Source organism: Nerophis ophidion, linkage group LG03 (genome assembly GCF_033978795.1).
Source record: "Nerophis ophidion isolate RoL-2023_Sa linkage group LG03, RoL_Noph_v1.0, whole genome shotgun sequence".
NCBI classification, from domain to species: Eukaryota; Metazoa; Chordata; class Actinopteri; order Syngnathiformes; family Syngnathidae; genus Nerophis; species Nerophis ophidion.
Window position 1 is genome coordinate 21,065,478 of NC_084613.1, and position 7,156 is coordinate 21,072,633.

General features: G+C 41.1%; 1 long non-coding RNA gene across 1 annotated transcript; it reads left to right on the plus strand.

Moving 5' to 3' along the window:
• The first annotated feature begins 5,047 nt into the window (after positions 1-5,047).
• Positions 5,048-6,140, plus strand: LOC133548725 (uncharacterized). The gene is made up of 2 exons (XR_009805924.1): positions 5,048-5,300; positions 5,400-6,140. It is a non-coding gene; the product is annotated as an uncharacterized LOC133548725 (long non-coding RNA).
• The last annotated feature ends 1,016 nt before the right edge of the window (positions 6,141-7,156 follow it).

Below are 7,156 nucleotides of genomic sequence, written 5' to 3' on the forward strand. Positions count from 1 at the left end.
AGCATGGCTGATTAAACAGTGTCTCCAGTGTACTTCCTGCTTTGCAGTCGAAACGGACAAGTCAATTACGCTTACGTGTACACGCTGTGCTCCGTTTTAATCAATACCGGTGCACGTATTGTACAAGTATGCATTCATCACAGCTAAAGACACGCGCTGACAGGTCCAAATGAGCAAATATTATGGCGGAAAACAAAACATTCCTCCAACGAGATAGAATAACACACTCTGTATGCAAATTGGGTATCCACCTGAATGAGTTGTGCATGAACATTGTTAGCGTGACACTGATAAATAAAAGCTTTTGGGAACAATTTCAGGAGTTCAGACTTACAGGAAGTTTTGGGATTTGAAACTTATTTTTGGATTTGGATTTTTTTTTTTAAATAAAAAATTGGAAAAAGGTTAGTGGAAGAGGGGTTAGTGCGTCTACCTCACAATACGAAAGTCCTGAGTAGTCCTGGGTTCAATCCCGGGCTCAGGATCTTTCTGTGTGGAGTTTGCATGTCCTCCCCGTGACTGCGTGGGTTCCCTCCGGGTACTCCGGCTTCCTCCCACCTCCAAAGACATGCACCTGGGGATAGGTTGATTGGCAACACTAAATTGGCCCTAGTGTGTGAATGTGAGTGTAAATGTTGTCTATCTGTGTTCACCCTGCGATGAGGTGGCGACTTGTCCAGGGTGTACGCCGCCTTCCGCCCGATTGTAGCTGAGATAGGCACCAGCGCCCCCCGCGACCCCAAAGGGAATAAGCGGTACAAAATGGATGGATGGACGGATGGATGGAACCTCTACACCCCGGGTGTCCAAAGTGTGGCCCAGGTGCCTTTTGTGGACCGCAACTCGTTCCTAAAGGAGAAAATAAACACATTTTGGATCAGAATACTAAACGAAAAAATTAGAATACAAGCCGCTGAAATGTGCTAGCTGAACGTAGCATGCCAACAGTTAGCACGTGTCAAGTACCGAGTTATAGGAAGCTGGGGTGTTTGGCTGAAAAATTGGCTAAAAAGATAGCACGGTTATGTTAGCATGCCAACAGTTAGCACGTGTCAAATACGAATTTATAGGAAGCTAGGGTGTTTGGCTGAAGAATTGGATAAAAAGATAGCACGGTAATGTAAGCATGCCATCAGTTAGCACGTGTCAAGTACCAAGTTATAAGAAGCTTGGGCGTTTGGCTGAAAAATATGCTAAAATGATAGCATGGTAACAGTTAGCATGTGTCAAGTACCAAGTTATATGAAGCTGAGGTGTTTGGCTGCAAAAATATTGCATGAAAACGTTAGCATGCCATCAGTTAGTACATGTTAAGTACCAGGTTATAGAAAGCTGGGGTGTTTGGCTGAAAAATTGGCAAAAAATATAGCATGGTAACCTTTAGTAGTTGTCAAGTACCAAGTTATGTAAAACTGAGGTGTTTGGCTGCAAAATTGGCTAAAAAGATAGCATGACATTGTTAGCATGCCAACAGTTAGCATGTGTCAAATACGAATTTATAGGAAGCTGGGGGATTTGGCTGAAAAATTGGCTAAAAAGATAGCACAGTAATGTTAGCATGCCATCAGTTAGCACATGTCAAGTACCAAGTTATAGGAAGCTTGGGTGTTTGGCTGAAAAATATGCTAAAATGATAGCATGGTAACAATTAGCATGTGTCAAGTACCAAGTTATATGAAGCTAACGTGTTTGGCTGCAAAATTGGCAAAAAATATAGCATGAAAACGTTAGCATGCCATCAGTTAGTACATGTTAAGTACCAGTTTATAGAAAGCTGGGGTGTTCGGCTGAAAAATTGGCAAAAAATATAGCATGGTAACCGTTGGTATGTGTCAAGTACCAAGTTATATAAAGCTGAGGGGTTTGGCTGCAAAATTGGCTAAAAATATAGCATGATAATGTTAGCATGCCAACAGTTAGCACATGTCAAATACGAATTTATAGCAAACTAGGGTGTTTAGCTGAAAAATTGGCTAAAAAGATAGCACGGTAATGTTAGCATGCCATCAGTTAACACATGTCAAGTACCAAGTTATAGGAAGCTTGGGTGTTTGGCTGAAAAATATGCTAAAATGATAGCATGGTAACAGTTAGCATGTGTCAAGTACCAAGTTATATGAAGCTGAGGTGTTTGGCTGCAAAATTGGCTTAAAATGTAGCATGAAAACGTTAGCATGCCATCAGTTAGTACATGTTAAGTACCAGGTTATAGAAAGCTGGGGTGTTTGGCTGAAAAAATGGCAAAAAATATAGCATGGTAACCGTTAGTATGTGTCAAGTACCAAGTTATATAAAGCTGAGGTGTTTGGCTGCAAAATTGGCTAAAAAGATAGCATGACAATGTTAGCATGCCAACAGTTAGCACGTGTCAAGTACTGAGTTATAGGAAGCTGGGGTGTTTGGCTGAAAAATTGGCTAAAAATAGATAGCATGGTAACGTTAGCATACCAACAGTTAGCACACTTCAAGTACAAAGTTATATAAAGCTGGGGTGTTTGGCTGAATAACTGGCTAAAAAGATAGCATGGTAATCGTTAGCACGTGTCAAGTACCAAGTTATAGGAAGCTGAGGTGTTTGGCTGCAAAATTGGCTAAAAGATAGCACGTTTATGTTAGCGTGCCAACCGTTAGCACGTGCCAAATACTAAGTTATAGGAAGCTGGGGTGTCTGGTTTGGCTGAAATATTGTCTAAAAAGATAGCACGGTAATGTTAGCACACCATCAGTTAGCACATGTCAAGTACCAAGTTATATGATTCTGAGGTGTTTTGCTGTAAAATTAGCTGAAAATGTTAGCATGCTAATGTTCGTAATGCTATCTGAGGCTGAGCCAATGAGTGGCCATGACACTGATTGCTTTGTTCTGGTCTCGTGGCCAATACTACTGTAGTAGTGGTGTTTTTCAGGGGTAGATAAAGCAGTTTTCAGGACCTTTTCCACCAAAAGTTCAGGAACTCGAAGTACCTTGAAACTTTATCTTCTTACATAACGCTATGAAAAGTTAAGCAAAGGTCAATTGGAGCGAGCTTTACGAGGAGGTCTAATGAGCGATGATGATGATTATGATGATGATGAGCTACAGTGCAAACAGGTGCTACCACTTGACAACCAGGAGACAAAAACCCTTTGAAGCTGATCCTGGTAAGTCCTGTCGAGAACATTCAGAGCGGTGCTCTGTTTTCGTTCCAGCACAAGCTAGCAAAAGCACCTTTACATTTGTTGCATGATGAATCATCCTTGGACTTTAAATTATATGCTGATGCAGCCCGTTTCCAGACAAAGGTGCCAGGGTAAAAAGAAACAACAAGAAAACGACCATTGTATTGAATTTCAGTGGAGAAAAATCATTGCATAAAAAAATTCAGTTTAAAAAATAGTTGTATAAAAATTCAGTGTATACATTTTCAGTGTAAAAATAGTTGTATTGAAATTCAGTTTTGAAAAAAGTCAATGTGCAAACATTTCAGTGTGAAAAAAATACTGTATTGAAATTCAGTGAAGGAAAAGAATTGCATAAAAATTCAGTGTGTCCTGCTGCCTAAGCAGGGAAGCCCAGATTTCCCTCTCCCCAACCACTTTGTCCAGCTCCTCCCGTTCCCAAGCCAGCCAGGAGACATAGTCTTCCCAACATGTCCTGGGTCTTCCCCGTGGCCTCCTACCGGTCGGGCGTGCCCTAAACACCTCCCCAGGGAAGCAGTCAGGTGGCATCCTGACCAGATGCCCGAACCACCTCATCTGGCTCCTCTCCATGTGGAGGAGCAACGGCTTTACTTTGAGCTTCCCCCGGATGGATGAGCTTCTCACCCTATCTCTAAGGGAGAGCCCCGCCACACGGCGGAGGAAACTCATTTCGGCCGCTTGAAGCGTGATCTTATCCTTTCGGTCACAACCCAAAGCTCATGACCGTAGGTGAGGATGGGAACGTAGATCAACCAGTAAATTGAGAGCTTTGCCTTCCGGCTCGGCTCCTTCTTCACCACAACGGATCGATACAGCGTCCGCATTACTGAAGACGCCGCACCGATCCCCCTGTCGATCTCACGATCCACTCTTCCCTCACTCGTGAACAAGACTCTGAGGTACTTGAACTGCCCCACTTTGGGCAGGGTCTTCTCCCCAACCCGGAGATGGCATTCCACCCTTTTCCGGGCGAGAATGTCACGCCTGTAAGTTTATGTTTTGGTTTTGGTCAGGTTATGTTTAGTTTTTTTGGACATTTAAGTTGTCTTGGCACTTCCTGGTTTGCTTTCGTCTCCATGCCAACTCATTACTTTTCACCTGTCATGTCACGTCCCTGTCCTCAGCCTCACACCTGTGTTCACTAATTATCATAGCTACTTAAGTCACTCTTTTTCTTGTCTTCATTCTGGGATCTTCACACACGCTACCCATGCTGCACCTCCTTCACGCCCTCGTTTATTTGCTTCATGCCTTGCCACGCTGTTCATTTTGTCCAAGTAAGTCTTTGTTTATAGTTCATAGCCAATTGTTTTTGTGCGAAGTCCTTTAGTTTATGTCCATTTCATGCCATCGAGCAGGTGTTTTTGTTTCACGTTTGTACTGTGTAGCCAAGTTTTGTATCTCCATTGTGAGCGCTTTTTGTTGTTTGTTTGTTTATTAAAATAATGTCATGTACTCACGTCCCCGCCTCGCTCGTGCTGATCCTCATCTGCGTCGAGAAACAATCCATGTCCAAGCCCAGTTGTGACAGAGAACCATGGACATGAACAAGTAGATTAATAATCCATCACAATAAATAGAGGAATGACGATATGTTATTGCATATGTCAGTAACCAAATTAGGAGCTTTTCTTTGCTTACTTTCTATAAAAAGACAATTAGTATGTTCACTATGTTATTTAATGACAAATTTCTTTTTTGATTGCAAAAAAAAAACATGTTTATTGTAATATATATGTTCTGTTAAAATAAGCCAACAATGAAAAGGGTCCCCTTTATTTTGAAATGTATCAAATTACATTTTGGGACCGGTACCAAAGTATTGGTATCGGGACAACCCGGGTAGTCAAGTTTCTGAGCTAAGATGTCAGTTTGGGAGTGTATTCATGTCCCACAGTGGGTTTTGAGTGTGCTACTTATTCATTTTTACACTTTACACTCCGCTGATTTTAACGACAGGAAGTAAATTGCTCAACTCCGCCTCTGTAAGACGTAAAGTCGTCTTGGTGTTTTTCCTCGGCAGTGTCCCGGGTATTATTGACGTGAAACCGCGTGGAAGCGGGGGTCTTCACGGGAGAACGCGATGTTGGCTTTTTTGCCGACAGAAGCCAGGTCGCCAGGTCAGACTTTGCAGGAAATTATAACACGAGCAAAGAAAATATATCTGCAGTGCGTTTGTCTGGGAACATGAGATCACGTTCCGGTTTGTTTTCCCTCAGCTTTAGGCAGCAGAAGTCTCCTCGATCTGCAGGAAAACAATGTCTGCAGAGATTCTGGTGGTCAGCGTCGACGGTCTCCTGTTTTTGGAGAATTTAATTTTTTTTCCAGGTCGTGAGGTCGCAAACGCCCGCCATGTGTTTTCTGGAGACGCGCTCTCCCTCATCACGGTCGCAGCTCTTGGACCCCGTGCACGCTTCACAAGTGGGGGCCGTCGGCTGGAACATCTGGAAGACATTTGCTCTGTTTCTCATCGAACGTTGCAGCCAGGAATCCGCGGGTAAACTCCAAAAAGTCACATCCACAACCGAAACTGTTTTGGGGGTCGGGTTGTAGGGCCATTGATGTGGTTCCACGCTGGGAATGTTAACGATCACCAAGGGAACACATGTATTCCAAGGTGGAAGCAGTACCCAGCAGGATCAATTGAAAAGCAAATATATATTTGGGATGATGATTTTACATTAGGGGCAGGTGAGGAACTGCCCCACCATTACCAACAGATGGTACTTAGATGTAGAAAGTGTTTAGTTTTTTTATTTTCTATTACCTATGAGGTCCATTTGCGAGATGGATATTTATAATTTACTCTCGTTCATTACATACGATAATGATTTTATGCCACCAGGGGCAAGTGGGGCACTGCCCCATCATAACCAACTACGACTGACATAGTTTTTGCTAGTGCGCATTATCAAGATTCATCGGTGAAATGAATATGAATAAATTAAAATGTATCCTTTTGTCCTTTCTCCGTTCTTTATGTACAAATACTTCTGCCTTGCAACAAGAGGCCACAAACTTGCAAGTGGTATGCAGTAATTTTTCTGTCATGATCTAGCAGCTCTGCTGCCACCTATCTTCTTATAATGTCAGTACCTGTTTTGTGGGTCACAGGGCATAGCCACCTTCGTGCACAACTAAAACTAATTTCCTCTTGACTGCTTAAGCTGTCCAGTCGCTTAACCAGGCACTAGTAGATACGCCAGTCATGTACATCTCCTGGGCTTTGGCTCCACTCACGCTTCTTGTTCCCTGTGGCTCAGGCTTGAATGTTACTTCTGTGTGCTATTTCTATTCCTCACACTTAAAGTGTGCATCCTTAATTATTTTTGAGTGCTCTTTTTGTTACTGTTTTTCTGCTCTGCACTTTTTTGACCAATTGCAACTATTTCTTTGTTTGGTATGTCGAATGATTGTTTTATACTACCAGGGGCAAGTGGGGCACTGCTATGATAGTTTTTCCCAATACACATCATCAAGGTTGATCATTGAAATGAATATGCATAAAAAAATATATATTTATATGCTAATGTATTTTTTATGTTTGACTAAGGGGAGATGACGACACAGACACCAGGGAAAGATTTAGCTCTAAGATTTATATATATATATATATATATATATGTATATATATATATATATATATATATATATATAAATATAAATATATATATATATATATATATATATATATATATATATATATATATATATATATATATATATATATATATATATATATAATATAAATATATATATGTATGTATGGAATACTTGACTTTCAGTGAATTCTAGCTATATATATTTATTTTATTATATATATAATTAAGAAAAATAGTTGAATTTCCGACGGCACCTATCAAATACACAGGAATAAAAACACAGTTGTTCTACTAACTGTACTGTGCTTGCTGGTTACTAAAAAAAAACAACAACACTTACCTTTCACTATTTGAGTAACCTTTGTTCTGCCATT